The 12,834-nt window shown below is 39.4% G+C and overlaps 11 non-coding genes across 11 annotated transcripts; all 11 read left to right on the top strand.

Moving 5' to 3' along the window:
- The first annotated feature begins 3,639 nt into the window (after window positions 1-3,639).
- Window positions 3,640-3,854, top strand: LOC141130970 (small nucleolar RNA U3). Its single transcript, XR_012242603.1, has one exon. It is a non-coding gene; the product is annotated as a small nucleolar RNA U3 (small nucleolar RNA).
- A 679-nt stretch (window positions 3,855-4,533) lies between these two features.
- On the top strand, window positions 4,534-4,748 carry LOC141130922 (small nucleolar RNA U3). Its single transcript, XR_012242560.1, has one exon. It is a non-coding gene; the product is annotated as a small nucleolar RNA U3 (small nucleolar RNA).
- A 675-nt stretch (window positions 4,749-5,423) lies between these two features.
- Window positions 5,424-5,638, top strand: LOC141130995 (small nucleolar RNA U3). The gene has a single exon (XR_012242626.1). It is a non-coding gene; the product is annotated as a small nucleolar RNA U3 (small nucleolar RNA).
- A 676-nt stretch (window positions 5,639-6,314) lies between these two features.
- On the top strand, window positions 6,315-6,530 carry LOC141131003 (small nucleolar RNA U3). The gene has a single exon (XR_012242632.1). It is a non-coding gene; the product is annotated as a small nucleolar RNA U3 (small nucleolar RNA).
- A 676-nt stretch (window positions 6,531-7,206) lies between these two features.
- Window positions 7,207-7,422, top strand: LOC141131001 (small nucleolar RNA U3). The gene has a single exon (XR_012242630.1). It is a non-coding gene; the product is annotated as a small nucleolar RNA U3 (small nucleolar RNA).
- A 675-nt stretch (window positions 7,423-8,097) lies between these two features.
- Window positions 8,098-8,312, top strand: LOC141131005 (small nucleolar RNA U3). The gene has a single exon (XR_012242634.1). It is a non-coding gene; the product is annotated as a small nucleolar RNA U3 (small nucleolar RNA).
- A 675-nt stretch (window positions 8,313-8,987) lies between these two features.
- Window positions 8,988-9,202, top strand: LOC141131026 (small nucleolar RNA U3). Its single transcript, XR_012242652.1, has one exon. It is a non-coding gene; the product is annotated as a small nucleolar RNA U3 (small nucleolar RNA).
- A 676-nt stretch (window positions 9,203-9,878) lies between these two features.
- LOC141131095 (small nucleolar RNA U3) lies at window positions 9,879-10,093 on the top strand. Its single transcript, XR_012242712.1, has one exon. It is a non-coding gene; the product is annotated as a small nucleolar RNA U3 (small nucleolar RNA).
- A 676-nt stretch (window positions 10,094-10,769) lies between these two features.
- LOC141131015 (small nucleolar RNA U3) lies at window positions 10,770-10,984 on the top strand. Its single transcript, XR_012242643.1, has one exon. It is a non-coding gene; the product is annotated as a small nucleolar RNA U3 (small nucleolar RNA).
- A 676-nt stretch (window positions 10,985-11,660) lies between these two features.
- On the top strand, window positions 11,661-11,875 carry LOC141131061 (small nucleolar RNA U3). Its single transcript, XR_012242683.1, has one exon. It is a non-coding gene; the product is annotated as a small nucleolar RNA U3 (small nucleolar RNA).
- A 676-nt stretch (window positions 11,876-12,551) lies between these two features.
- Window positions 12,552-12,767, top strand: LOC141130968 (small nucleolar RNA U3). The gene has a single exon (XR_012242601.1). It is a non-coding gene; the product is annotated as a small nucleolar RNA U3 (small nucleolar RNA).
- The last annotated feature ends 67 nt before the right edge of the window (window positions 12,768-12,834 follow it).

Genomic DNA, 12,834 nt, shown 5'->3' with positions numbered 1-12,834 from the left:
TTGTGTGAGAAATTCAGGGTCCTTAAATTTATTATTAATTTTTTCTGTAAAAGACAATAAACACTAATGTTAGGCTAAGCTCTTATAATCTTATCCCAACATAGGCCTCAATCTTTAAGCAGTATAGACCGCTACAAAGTTAATAAAATTTACCTTCGTCTCTGACGCTCGCAACTTCAGTTCTGCTTTCCTCCGCGCACTGAACGTACATACGGCACATGCGTGATAGCTTTATACACACTGCGCATGCATGAAACTCCACCTGCATCGCCCGCCCCTGACGTTCTTTTTTAACGAATATTCTCTGCCCCCTTCTCTACGCACAGAACGTACGAACGGAACATGCGTGTTAGCTTTATACACACTGTACATGCATGAAACTCCGCCTGCGTCGCCCGCCCCTGATGTTCTTTTTTAATGAATATTCTCTGCCCCCTTTTCTCTACAGCGCGCAGTAGGAGCAACAATGGCAGAGACACAACAGGTGTGTACTAATGCTTCAAGTAATGAGGAAAGCCCAGAGCCCAGAACATCCCGATCCGGGAAGAGGAGATTTACGGCCTCCAATTTTGCCTTTGAAGAGATGGTAGCAATTTTGCTGAAAAAAGATTATGATGGGAAGCATGGACCGTATGCCCAGCCTAATTTAAGAAAGGCAAAAATAATGTCGAAAGTGGTGAAGACCCTGCATCATCATTTTGGGGTACGGCGCTCTAAAATTCAGCTGAGGAAACGATGGTCCAACCTAAAACTCAGGGAGCCAAATCAGTACAGATGAATCCAGAAAGTGTTAAAAAAATTACAAAAAAATAGAGGCCTGTTTGTTAAAAAAAAATGTTAAAAAAATATAAAAAAACAGAGGCCTGTTTGTTAAAAAAAAATCTTACAAAAATTACAAAAAACAGAGGCCTGTTTGTTTAAAAAAATAAATAAATAAAAGAGAGGCCTGTTTGTTATTAAGAATTTTAAAAATAAAAAAAAATAAAAGAGAGGCCTGTTTGTTCAAAAAACAAAAAAAAATCATTTTTAAAAATAAAAGAATTATATTGTTTTACAAATAAATTATATATATATTAAAAACAATTTTTTTAAGAAATGCACATGTGAATGTGCACAGATTAAAAATTCTGTTAATAAACAAAATGTGTGGCTTCTTCTTTCAATGCTCAATACCAGTTTTGTAAGTTATTTGGTGTTTACAGTGGGGCTTATTTACACTTGGCACTACAAGTGCACTAGGATAACCTAGGAGACAGCCAAAAATAAAGGCAAGCAATAAATACATTTCTAGATTTTATCTGATCATTATTTTTTATTAAAACAAATTATAGATTGTCTGGCATTGCAATGGCCCCTACCCGTAAAAAAAATCAACATATTTATCCCAAACTTGACAGGTGCTTTGGGGGACCAAGCCAGTACAGGCAGTATCCCATCAGAGGATTCTCTATAAGTCTGGCCTCAGGCCCAAGTGATGCAAGATAATTGCTCAAATGTTTGTGTAAATAATTGTGCAGGATGCAGCACGCTAGGACAAGGTGATTTAGTTTGTAGTCTGCCATGTGGATAGCTGTCTGAAACAGGCAGAACCAGCTGGCCATTATCCCGAAGGCATTCTCCACAACTCTTCTCGCTTTGGCCAGCCGGTAGTTAAAAACCCTCCTCTCCGGGGTGAGGGTCTCTTGGGGGAATTCCCTCATCATGTGCTCGCCCAGACCAAAGGCTTCATCTGCAATAAAGACAGAGGGAAGTCCTTCCAAGTTATCCGCATCAGGTGGCAATTCCAGGCCACCACTCTGGAGACGCTGGTAGAACTCCATCTGGGCGAAGACTCCTCCATCCGACATCCGGCCATTCTTCCCCACGTCCACATACAGAACTTCATATTGTGCCGACACCACCACCATTAAGACAATACTATGAAACCCCTTATAATTAAAATAGTATGGCCCCGAATTGGGTGGTGGCACGATGTGGACATGTTCCCCATCTATAACCCCTCCACAGTTGGGAAAGTCCCAATGGTTGGCAAAATGGGATGCCACAGTCTACCATTCCTTTGGCGTTGAGGGAAACTGGGGAGTCAAACAAGAAAAAAAAATATAAGTACTTTTGCACATAACATTGCAAGCACATTACACAAAAAACATTATTGCCCAGCATCAGTATAACATTAATTGTAAGTATTATTTAAATAAAGACTAAAATATAAAGGTCCACTTATCAGATTCATCACCCCCTCTGATGGCCCATTGATAAATTTTAGGGGGGGAGGGGATTCTAAATCAATTTAAGGACACATAGACCATTTGGAGACATTTGGGGGGAGGGAAATCTAAAGCAATTTAAGGACACACAGACCATTTGGAGACATTTTAGGGGGGGAGGGGATTCTAAAGCAATTTAAGGACACACAGACCATTTGGAGACATTTTGGGGGGGGGGGATTCTAAAGCAATTTAAGGACACACAGACCATTTGGAGACATTTTAGGGGGGAGGGGATTCTAAAGCAATTTAAGGACACACAGACCATTTGGAGACATTTTAGGGAGGGTGATTCTAAAGCAATTTAAGGACACACAGACCATTTGGAGAAATTTTTGTGAGGTGCTTTTAAAACTTTGCTCAGGTTACCAAAGGGACATCCAAAAGAATCCAGATAGCCAATATAAGGCATCAAAAAATGTTACGATTTGAGAGAAAAGAATTTCAAAATGATTTTTCTTTAGAATAGGACTGTGACAGACCTAGCCGGGAAAGAGACTTTTGGAGGGGACTGTATGCTAGCCTCTTGCCGATCAATCGGGGGCCCTTGCATTTGGGGGAACGGTGCTCTTTGTGAGCTGTATGTCTGGGGACCCTGGATTTGCCATATTGGAATAATGGCTGATTCATAATGCTGGGACAGATACTGGTAGGAGATGCTGATGTAAATTCCAACACCTGCTCATTCAGAGTGGTTGTTTGAGTGCTGAGAGTCTTGTATTGTTTCAAAAACAGCTGAGTTTCCAATTTTGTGTTTTGGTCTAATTTGTAAACCATGTCTTTTATTTACTAATTGCCAGATGGAAACAAAAATGACATGATATTTCTATGTGGGAAGGTTGTTAGCAGTACGACAGGCAGTTGCTGCTCATGTTTTTCCTTTGGCTTGGGCGCTTGGAGGAAATGGAAACAGCGCTCATGGAACCCAAGGAAAGATTCTGGGGCTTTATATGTTAGAAAGACAAAGAAAAGACTGTCCTCACTGACAAACCATTCTTTCGGAAGCAAAGGAAACATGCCAGGCCATTCTGTTTTTAAAGAGTTGAAAACAAAAATGCTCCATCTGCGTTGTAGTCTCTCCTGTTTCTGTGCTGAACAAGACTGTGAGGTGTTTTTAAAACTTTGCTCGGGTTACCAAAAGGACATCCAAAAGAATCAAGATAGCCAATATAAGGCATCAAGAAATGTTACGATTTGAGAGAAAAGAATTGCAAAATGATTTTTCTTTAGAATAGGACGTTGGCAAACAGGCATCTTAATTATTACTACTTGATTTCTACAAGTAGTTTACATTGGAAGTTAACAAACATGTTCACCATTTGTTGAAGGAATAGTGGTTAAGATGTTGCTGAAATCTTTGGCGTGGCAAGATAGGACTATACTTTCAGGGATCATTTCTGTAGGATACAATGGGAGAAATGTGCTCGAAAGTGTTTAAACTCACCTTCCACGATGATGAATTTTAGGGTTTTTGTCTCAAAAGGATTCTTGTTGGCAGTGCTGCTTTATGCAGAGGCTGCCACCATTTGATGACATGGTCATCTTTCTAGATGGGAAGGTGGCAGGAGAGAGCTCATTCAGAGTGGTTGTTTGAGAGCTGAGAGTCTTGTATTGTTTCAAAAACAGCTGCGTTTCCAATTTTGTGTTTTGGTCTAATTTGTAAACCATGTCTTTTATTTACTAATTGCCAGATGGAAACAAAAATGACGTGATATTTCTATGTGGGAAGGTTGTTAGCAGTACGACAGGCAGTCGCTGCTCATGTTTTTCCTTTGGCTTAGGTGCTTGGAGAAAATGGAAACAACGCTCATGTTGAACCCAAGGAAAGATTCTGGGGCTTTATAATGTTAGAAAGACAAAGAAAAGACTGTCCTCACTGACAAACCATTCTTTCGGAAGCAAAGGAAACATGCCAGGCCATTCTGTTTTTAAAGAGGTGAAAACAAAAATGCTCCATCTGCGTTGTAGTCTCGCCTGTTACTGCGCTGAACAAGACTGTGAGGTGCTTTTAAAACTTTGCTCGGGTTACCAAAAGGACATCCAAAAGAATCAAGATAGCCAATATAAGGCATCAAGAAATGTTATGATTTGAGAGAAAAGAATTGCAAAATGATTTTTCTTTAGAATAGGACGTTGGCAAACAGGCATCTTAATTATTACTACTTGATTTCTACAAGTAGTTTACATTGGAGGTTAACAAACATGTTCACCATTTGTTGAAGGAATAGTGGTTAAGATGTTGCTGAAATCTTTGGCGTGGCAAGGTAGGACCATACTTTCAGGGATCATTTCTGTAGGATTCAAAGGGAGAAATGTGCTCGAAAGCGTCCAAACTCACCTTCCACGATGATGAATTTTAGAGTTCTTGTCTCAGAAGGATTCTTGTTGGCAGCGCTGCTCTATGCAGGTGCTGCCACCATTTGATGACATTGTTATCTTTCTAGATGGGAAGATGGCAGGAGGGAACTCATTCAGAGTGGTTGTTTGAGTGCTGAGAGTCTTGTATTGTTTCAAAAACAGCTCAGTTTCCAATTTTGTGTTTTGGTTTAATTTGTAAACCATGTCTTTTATTTACTAATTGCCAGATGTAAACAAAAATGACATGATATTTCTATGTGGGAAAGTTGTTAGCAGTGCGACAGGCAGTCGCTGCTCTTGTTTTTCCTTTGGCTTGGGCGCTTGGAGGAAATGGAAACAACGCTCATGGAACTCAAGGAAAGATTCTGTGGCTTTATATGTTAGAAAGACAAAGAAAAGACTGTCCTCACTGACAAACCATTCTTTCGGAAGCAAAGGAAACATGCCAGGCCATTCTGTTTTTAAAGAGGTGAAAACAAAAATGCTCCATCTGCGTTGTAGTCTCTCCTGTTTCTGCGCTGAACAAGACTGTGAGGTGCTTTTAAAACTTTGCTCGGGTTACCAAAAGGACATCCAAAAGAATCAAGATAGCCAATATAAGGCATCAAAAAATATTACGATTTGAGAGAAAAGAATTGCAAAATGATTTTTCTTTAGAATAGGACGTTGGCAACAGGCATCTTAATTATTACTACTTGATTTCTACAAGTAGTTTACATTGGAGGTTAACAAACATGTTCACCATTTGTTGAAGGAATAGTGGTTAAGATGTTGCTGAAATCTTTGCCGTGGCAAAGTAGGACTATACTTTCAGGGATCATTTCTGTAGGAGTCAAAGTGAGAAATGTGCTCGAAAGCGTCCAAACTCACCTTCCACGATGATGAATTTTAGGGTTCTTGTCTCAGAAGGATTCTTGTTGGTAGTGCTGTTCTATGCAGGTGCTGCCACCATTTGATGACATTGTCATCTTTCTAGATGGGAAGATGGCAGGAGGGAGCTCATTCAGAGTGGTTGTTTGAGTGCTGAGAGTCTTGTATTGTTTCAAAAACAGCTGAGTTTCCAATTCTGTGTTTTGGTCTAATTTGTAAACCATGTCTTTTATTTACTAATTGCCAGATGGAAACAAACATGACACGATATTTCTATGTGGGAAGGTTGTTAGCAGTACGACATGCAGTCGCTGCTCTTGTTTTTCCTTTGGCTTGGGCGCTTGGAGGAAATGGAAAAAGCGCTCATGGAACCCAAGGAAAGATTCTGGGGCTTTATATGTTAGAAAGACAAAGAAAAGACTGTCCTCACTGACAAACCATTCTTTCGGAAGCAAAGGAAACATGCCAGGCCATTCTGTTTTTAAAGAGGTGAAAACAAAAATGCTCCATCTGCGTTGTAGTCTCTCCTGTTTCTGCGCTGAACAAGACTGTGAGGTGCTTTTAAAACTTTGCTCGGGTTACCAAAAGGACATCCAAAAGAATCAAGATAGCCAATATAAGGCATCAAGAAATGTTACGATTTGAGAGAAAAGAATTGCAAAATGATTTTTCTTTAGAATAGGACGTTGGCAAACAGGCATCTTAATTAATACTAATTGATTTTTACAAGTAGTTTACATTGGAGGTTAACAAACATGTTCACCAATTGTTGAAGGAATAGTGATTAAGATGTTGCTGAAATCTTTGCCGTGGCAAGGTAGGACCATACTTTCAGGGATCATTTCTGTAGGATTCAAAGGGAGCAAATGTGCTCGAAAGCGTCCAAACTCACCTTCCACGATGATGAATTTTAGAGTTCTTGTCTCAGAAGGATTCTTGTTGGCAGCGCTGCTCTATGCAGGTGCTGCCACCATTTGATGACATTGTTATCTTTCTAGATGAGAAAATGGCAGGAGGGAACTCATTCAGAGTGGTTGTTTTAGTGCTGAGAGTCTTGTATTGTTTCAAAAACAGCTGAGTTTCCAATTTTATGTTTTGGTCTAATTTATAAACCATGTCTTTTATTTACTAATTGCAAGATGGAAACAAAAATGACATGATATTTCTATGTGGGAAGGTTGTTAGCAGTGCGACAGGCAGTCGCTGCTCATGTTTTTCCTTTGGCTTGTGCACTTGGAGGAAATGGAAACAATACTCATGGAACCCAAGGAAAGATTCTGGGGCTTTATATGTTAGAAAGACAAAGAAAAGACTATCCTCACTGACAAACCATTCTTTCGGAAGCAAAGGAAACATGCCAGGCCATTCTATTTTTAAAGAGGTGAAAACAAAAATGCTCCATCTGCGTTGTAGTCTCTCCTGTTTCTGCGCTGAACAAGACTGTGAGGTGCTTTTAAAACTTTGCTCGGGTTACCAAAAGGACATCCAAAAGAATCAAGATAGCCAATATAAGGCATCAAGAAATGTTACGATTTGAGAGAAAAGAATTGCAAAATGATTTTTCTTTAGAATAGGACGTTGGCAAACAGGCATCTTAATTAATACTAATTGATTTTTACAAGTAGTTTACATTGGAGGTTAACAAACATGTTCACCAATTGTTGAAGGAATAGTGATTAAGATGTTGCTGAAATCTTTGCCGTGGCAAGGTAGGACCATACTTTCAGGGATCATTTCTGTAGGATTCAAAGGGAGCAAATGTGCTCGAAAGCGTCCAAACTCACCTTCCACGATGATGAATTTTAGAGTTCTTGTCTCAGAAGGATTCTTGTTGGCAGCGCTGCTCTATGCAGGTGCTGCCACCATTTGATGACATTGTTATCTTTCTAGATGAGAAGATGGCAGGAGGGAACTCATTCAGAGTGGTTGTTTGAGTGCTGAGAGTCTTGTATTGTTTCAAAAACAGCTGAGTTTCCAATTTTGTGTTTTGGTCTAATTTGTAAACCATGTCTTTTATTTACTAATTGCCAGATGGAAACAAAAATGACATGATATTTCTATGTGGGAAGGTTGTTAGCAGTGCGACAGGCAGTCGCTGCTCATGTTTTTCCTTTGGCTTGGGCGCTTGGAGGAAATGGAAACAACGCTCATGGAACCCAAGGAAAGATTCTGGGGCTTTATATGTTAGAAAGACAAAGAAAAGACTGTCCTCATTGACAAACCATTCTTTCGGAAGCAAAGGAAACATGCCAGGCCATTCTGTTTTTAAAGAGGTGAAAACAAAAATGCTCCATCTGCGTTGTAGTCTCTCCTGTTTCTGCGCTGAACAAGACTGTGAGGTGCTTTTAAAACTTTGCTCGGGTTACCAAAAGGACATCCAAAAGAATCAAGATAGCCAATATAAGGCATCAAAAAATATTACGATTTGAGAGAAAAGAATTGCAAAATGATTTTTCTTTAGAATAGGACGTTGGCAACAGGCATCTTAATTATTACTACTTGATTTCTACAAGTAGTTTACATTGGAGGTTAACAAACATGTTCACCATTTGTTGAAGGAATAGTGGTTAAGATGTTGCTGAAATCTTTGCCGTGGCAAAGTAGGACTATACTTTCAGGGATCATTTCTGTAGGATTCAAAGTGAGAAATGTGCTCTAAAGCGTCCAAACTCACCTTCCACGATGATGAATTTTAGGGTTCTTGTCTCAGAAGGATTCTTTTTGGTAGTGCTGTTCTATGCAGGTGCTGCCACCATTTGATGACATTGTCATCTTTCTAGATGGGAAGATGGCAGGAGGGAACTCATTCAGAGTGGTTGTTTGAGTGCTGAGAGTCTTGTATTGTTTCAAAAACAGTTGAGTTTCTAATTCTGTGTTTTGGTCTAATTTGTAAACCATGTCTTTTATTTACTAATTGCCAGATGGAAACAAACATGACACGATATTTCTATGTGGGAAGGTTGTTAGCAGTACGACATTCAGTCGCTGCTCTTGTTTTTCCTTTGGCTTGGGCGCTTGGAGGAAATGGAAACAGCGCTCATGTAACCCAAGGAAAGATTCTGGGGCTTTATATGTTAGAAAGACAAAGAAAAGACTGTCCTCACTGACAAACCATTCTTTCGGAAGCAAAGGAAACATGCCAGGCCATTCTGTTTTTAAAGAGGTGAAAACAAAAATGCTCCATCTGCGTTGTAGTCTCTCCTGTTTCTGCGCTGAACAAGACTGTGAGGTGCTTTTAAAACTTTGCTCGGGTTACCAAAAGGACATCCAAAAGAATCAAGATAGCCAATATAAGGCATCAAAAAATATTACGATTTGAGAGAAAAGAATTGCAAAATGATTTTTCTTTAGAATAGGACGTTGGCAACAGGCATCTTAATTATTACTACTTGATTTCTACAAGTAGTTTACATTGGAGGTTAACAAACATGTTCACCATTTGTTGAAGGAATAGTGGTTAAGATGTTGCTGAAATCTTTGCCGTGGCAAAGTAGGACTATACTTTCAGGGATCATTTCTGTAGGATTCAAAGTGAGAAATGTGCTCGAAAGCGTCCAAACTCACCTTCCACGATGATGAATTTTAGGGTTCTTGTCTCAGAAGGATTCTTTTTGGTAGTGCTGTTCTATGCAGGTGCTGCCACCATTTGATGACATTGTCATCTTTCTAGATGGGAAGATGGCAGGAGGGAACTCATTCAGTGTGGTTGTTTGAGTGTTGAGAGTCTTGTATTGTTTCAAAAACAGCTGAGTTTCTAATTCTGTGTTTTGGTCTAATTTGTAAACCATGTCTTTTATTTACTAATTGCCAGATGGAAACAAACATGACACGATATTTCTATGTGGGAAGGTTGTTAGCAGTACGACATGCAGTCGCTGCTCTTGTTTTTCCTTTGGCTTGGGCGCTTGGAGGAAATGGAAACAGCGCTCATGTAACCCAAGGAAAGATTCTGGGGCTTTATATGTTAGAAAGACAAAGAAAAGACTGTCCTCACTGACAAACCATTCTTTCGGAAGCAAAGGAAACATGCCAGGCCATTCTGTTTTTAAAGAGGTGAAAACAAAAATGCTCCATCTGCATTGTAGTCTCTCCTGTTTCTGCGCTGAACAAGACTGTGAGGTGCTTTTAAAACTTTGCTCGGGTTACCAAAAGGACATCCAAAAGAATCAAGATAGCCAATATAAGGCATCAAGAAATGTTACGATTTGTGAGAAAAGAATTGCAAAATGATTTTTCTTTAGAATAGGACGTTGGCAAACAGGCATCTTAATTATTACTACTTGATTTCTACAAGTAGTTTACATTGGAGGTTAACAAACATGTTCACCATTTGTTGAAGGAATAGTGGTTAAGATGTTGCTGAAATCTTTGCTTTGGCTAAGTAGGATTATACTTTCAGGTATCATTTCTGTAGGTTTCAAAGAGAGAAATGTGCTCGAAAGCGTCCAAACTCATCTTCCACGATGATGAATTTTAGGGTTCTTGTCTCAGAAGGATTCTTTTTGGCAGTGCTGCTCTAAGCAGGTGCTGCCACCATTTAATGACGTTGTCATCTTTCTAGATGGGAAGATGGCATGAGGGAACTCATTCAGAGTGGTTGTTTGAGTGCTGAGAGTCTTGTATTGTTTCAAAAACAGCTGAGTTTCCAATTTTATGTTTTGGTCTAATTTATAAACCATGTCTTTTATTTACTAATTGCAAGATGGAAACAAAAATGACATGATATTTCTATGTGGGAAGGTTGTTAGCAGTGCGACAGGCAGTCGCTGCTCATGTTTTTCCTTTGGCTTGTGCACTTGGAGGAAATGGAAACAATACTCATGGAACCCAAGGAAAGATTCTGGGGCTTTATATGTTAGAAAGACAAAGAAAAGACTGTCCTCACTGACTAATCATTCTTTCGAAAGCAAAGGAAACATGCCAGGCCATTCTGTTTTTAAAGAGGTGAAAACAAAAATGCTCCATCTGCGTTGTAGTCTCTCCTGTTTCTGCGCTGAACAAGACTGTGAGGTGCATTTAAAACTTTGCTCGGGTTACCAAAAGGACATCCAAAAGAATCAAGATGGACAATATAAGGCATCAAGAAATGTTACGATTTGAGAGAAAAGAATTGCAAAATGATTTTTCTTTAGAATAGGACGTTGGCAAACAGGCATCTTAATTATTACTACTTGATTTCTACAAGTAGTTTACATTGGAGGTTAACAAACATGTTCACCATTTGTTGAAGGAATAGTGGTTAAGATGTTGCTGAAATCTTTGCCATGGCAAGGTAGGACTATACTTTCAGGGATCGTTTCTGTAGGATTCAAAGGGAGAAATGTGCTCGAAAGTGTCCAAACTCACCTTCCACGATGATGAATTTTAGGGTTCTTGTCTCAGAAGGATTCTTGTTGGTAGTGCTGTTCTATGCAGGTGCTGCCACCATTTGATGACATTGTCATCTTTCTGGATGGGAAGATGGCAGGAGGGAACTCATTCAGAGTGGTTGTTTGAGTGCTGAGAGTCTTGTATTGTTTCAAAAACAGCTGAGTTTCCAATTCTGTGTTTTGGTCTAATTTGTAAACCATGTCTTTTATTTATTAATTGCCAGATGGAAACAAACATGACACGATATTTCTATGTGGGAAGGTTGTTAGCAGTACGACATGCCGTCGCTGCTCTTGTTTTTCCTTTGGCTTGGGCGCTTGGAGGAAATGGAAACAGCGCTCATGGAACCCAAGGAAAGATTCTGGGGCTTTATATGTTAGAAAGACAAAGAAAAGACTGTCCTCACTGACAAACCATTCTTTCGGAAGCAAAGGAAACATGCCAGGCCATTCTGTTTTTAAAGAGGTGAAAACAAAAATGCTCCATCTGCGTTGTAGTCTCTCCTGTTTCTGCGCTGAACAAGACTGTGAGGTGCTTTTAAAACTTTGCTCGGGTTACCAAAAGGACATCCAAAAGAATCAAGATAGCCAATATAAGGCATCAAGAAATGTTACGATTTGAGAGAAAAGAATTGCAAAATGATTTTTCTTTAGAATAGGACGTTGGCAAACAGGCATCTTAATTATTACTACTTGATTTCTACAAGTAGTTTACATTGGAGGTTAACAAACATGTTCACCATTTGTTGAAGGAATAGTGGTTAAGATGTTGCTGAAATCTTTGCTTTGGCTAAGTAGGATTATACTATCAGGTATCATTTCTGTAGGTTTCAAAGAGAGAAACGTGCTCGAAAGCGTCCAAACTCATCTTCCACGATGATGAATTTTAGGGTTCTTGTCTCAGAAGGATTCTTGTTGGCAGTGCTGCTCTATGCAGGTGCTGCCACCATTTAATGACGTTGTCATCTTTCTAGATGGGAAGATGGCATGAGGGAACTCATTCAGAGTGGTTGTTTGAGTGCTGAGAGTCTTGTATTGTTTCAAAAACAGCTGAGTTTCCAATTTTATGTTTTGGTCTAATTTATAAACCATGTCTTTTATTTACTAATTGCAAGATGGAAACAAAAATGACATGATATTTCTATGTGGGAAGGTTGTTAGCAGTGCGACAGGCAGTCGCTGCTCATGTTTTTCCTTTGGCTTGTGCACTTGGAGGAAATGGAAACAATACTCATGGAACCCAAGGAAAGATTCTGGGGCTTTATATGTTAGAAAGACAAAGAAAAGACTGTCCTCACTGACAAACCATTCTTTCGGAAGCAAAGGAAACATGCCAGGCCATTCTATTTTTAAAGAGGTGAAAACAAAAATGCTCCATCTGCGTTGTAGTCTCTCCTGTTTCTGCGCTGAACAAGACTGTGAGGTGCTTTTAAAACTTTGCTCGGGTTACCAAAAGGACATCCAAAAGAATCAAGATAGCCAATATAAGGCATCAAGAAATGTTACGATTTGAGAGAAAAGAATTGCAAAATGATTTTTCTTTAGAATAGGACGTTGGCAAACAGGCATCTTAATTAATACTAATTGATTTTTACAAGTAGTTTACATTGGAGGTTAACAAACATGTTCACCAATTGTTGAAGGAATAGTGATTAAGATGTTGCTGAAATCTTTGCCGTGGCAAGGTAGGACCATACTTTCAGGGATCATTTCTGTAGGATTCAAAGGGAGCAAATGAGCTCGAAAGCGTCCAAACTCACCTTCCACGATGATGAATTTTAGAGTTCTTGTCTCAGAAGGATTCTTGTTGGCAGCGCTGCTCTATGCAGGTGCTGCCACCATTTGATGACATTGTTATCTTTCTAGATGGGAAGATGGCAGGAGGGAACTCATTCAGAGTGGTTGTTTGAGTGCTGAGAGTCTTGTATTGTTTCAAAAACAGCTGAGTTTCCAATTTTGTGTTTTGGTCT

Source organism: Aquarana catesbeiana, linkage group LG02 (genome assembly GCF_042186555.1).
Source record: "Aquarana catesbeiana isolate 2022-GZ linkage group LG02, ASM4218655v1, whole genome shotgun sequence".
Taxonomy (NCBI): Eukaryota; Metazoa; Chordata; class Amphibia; order Anura; family Ranidae; genus Aquarana; species Aquarana catesbeiana.
Note: the sequence above shows the minus strand (reverse complement) of the source record. Positions and strands in the feature narration are given on the sequence as shown.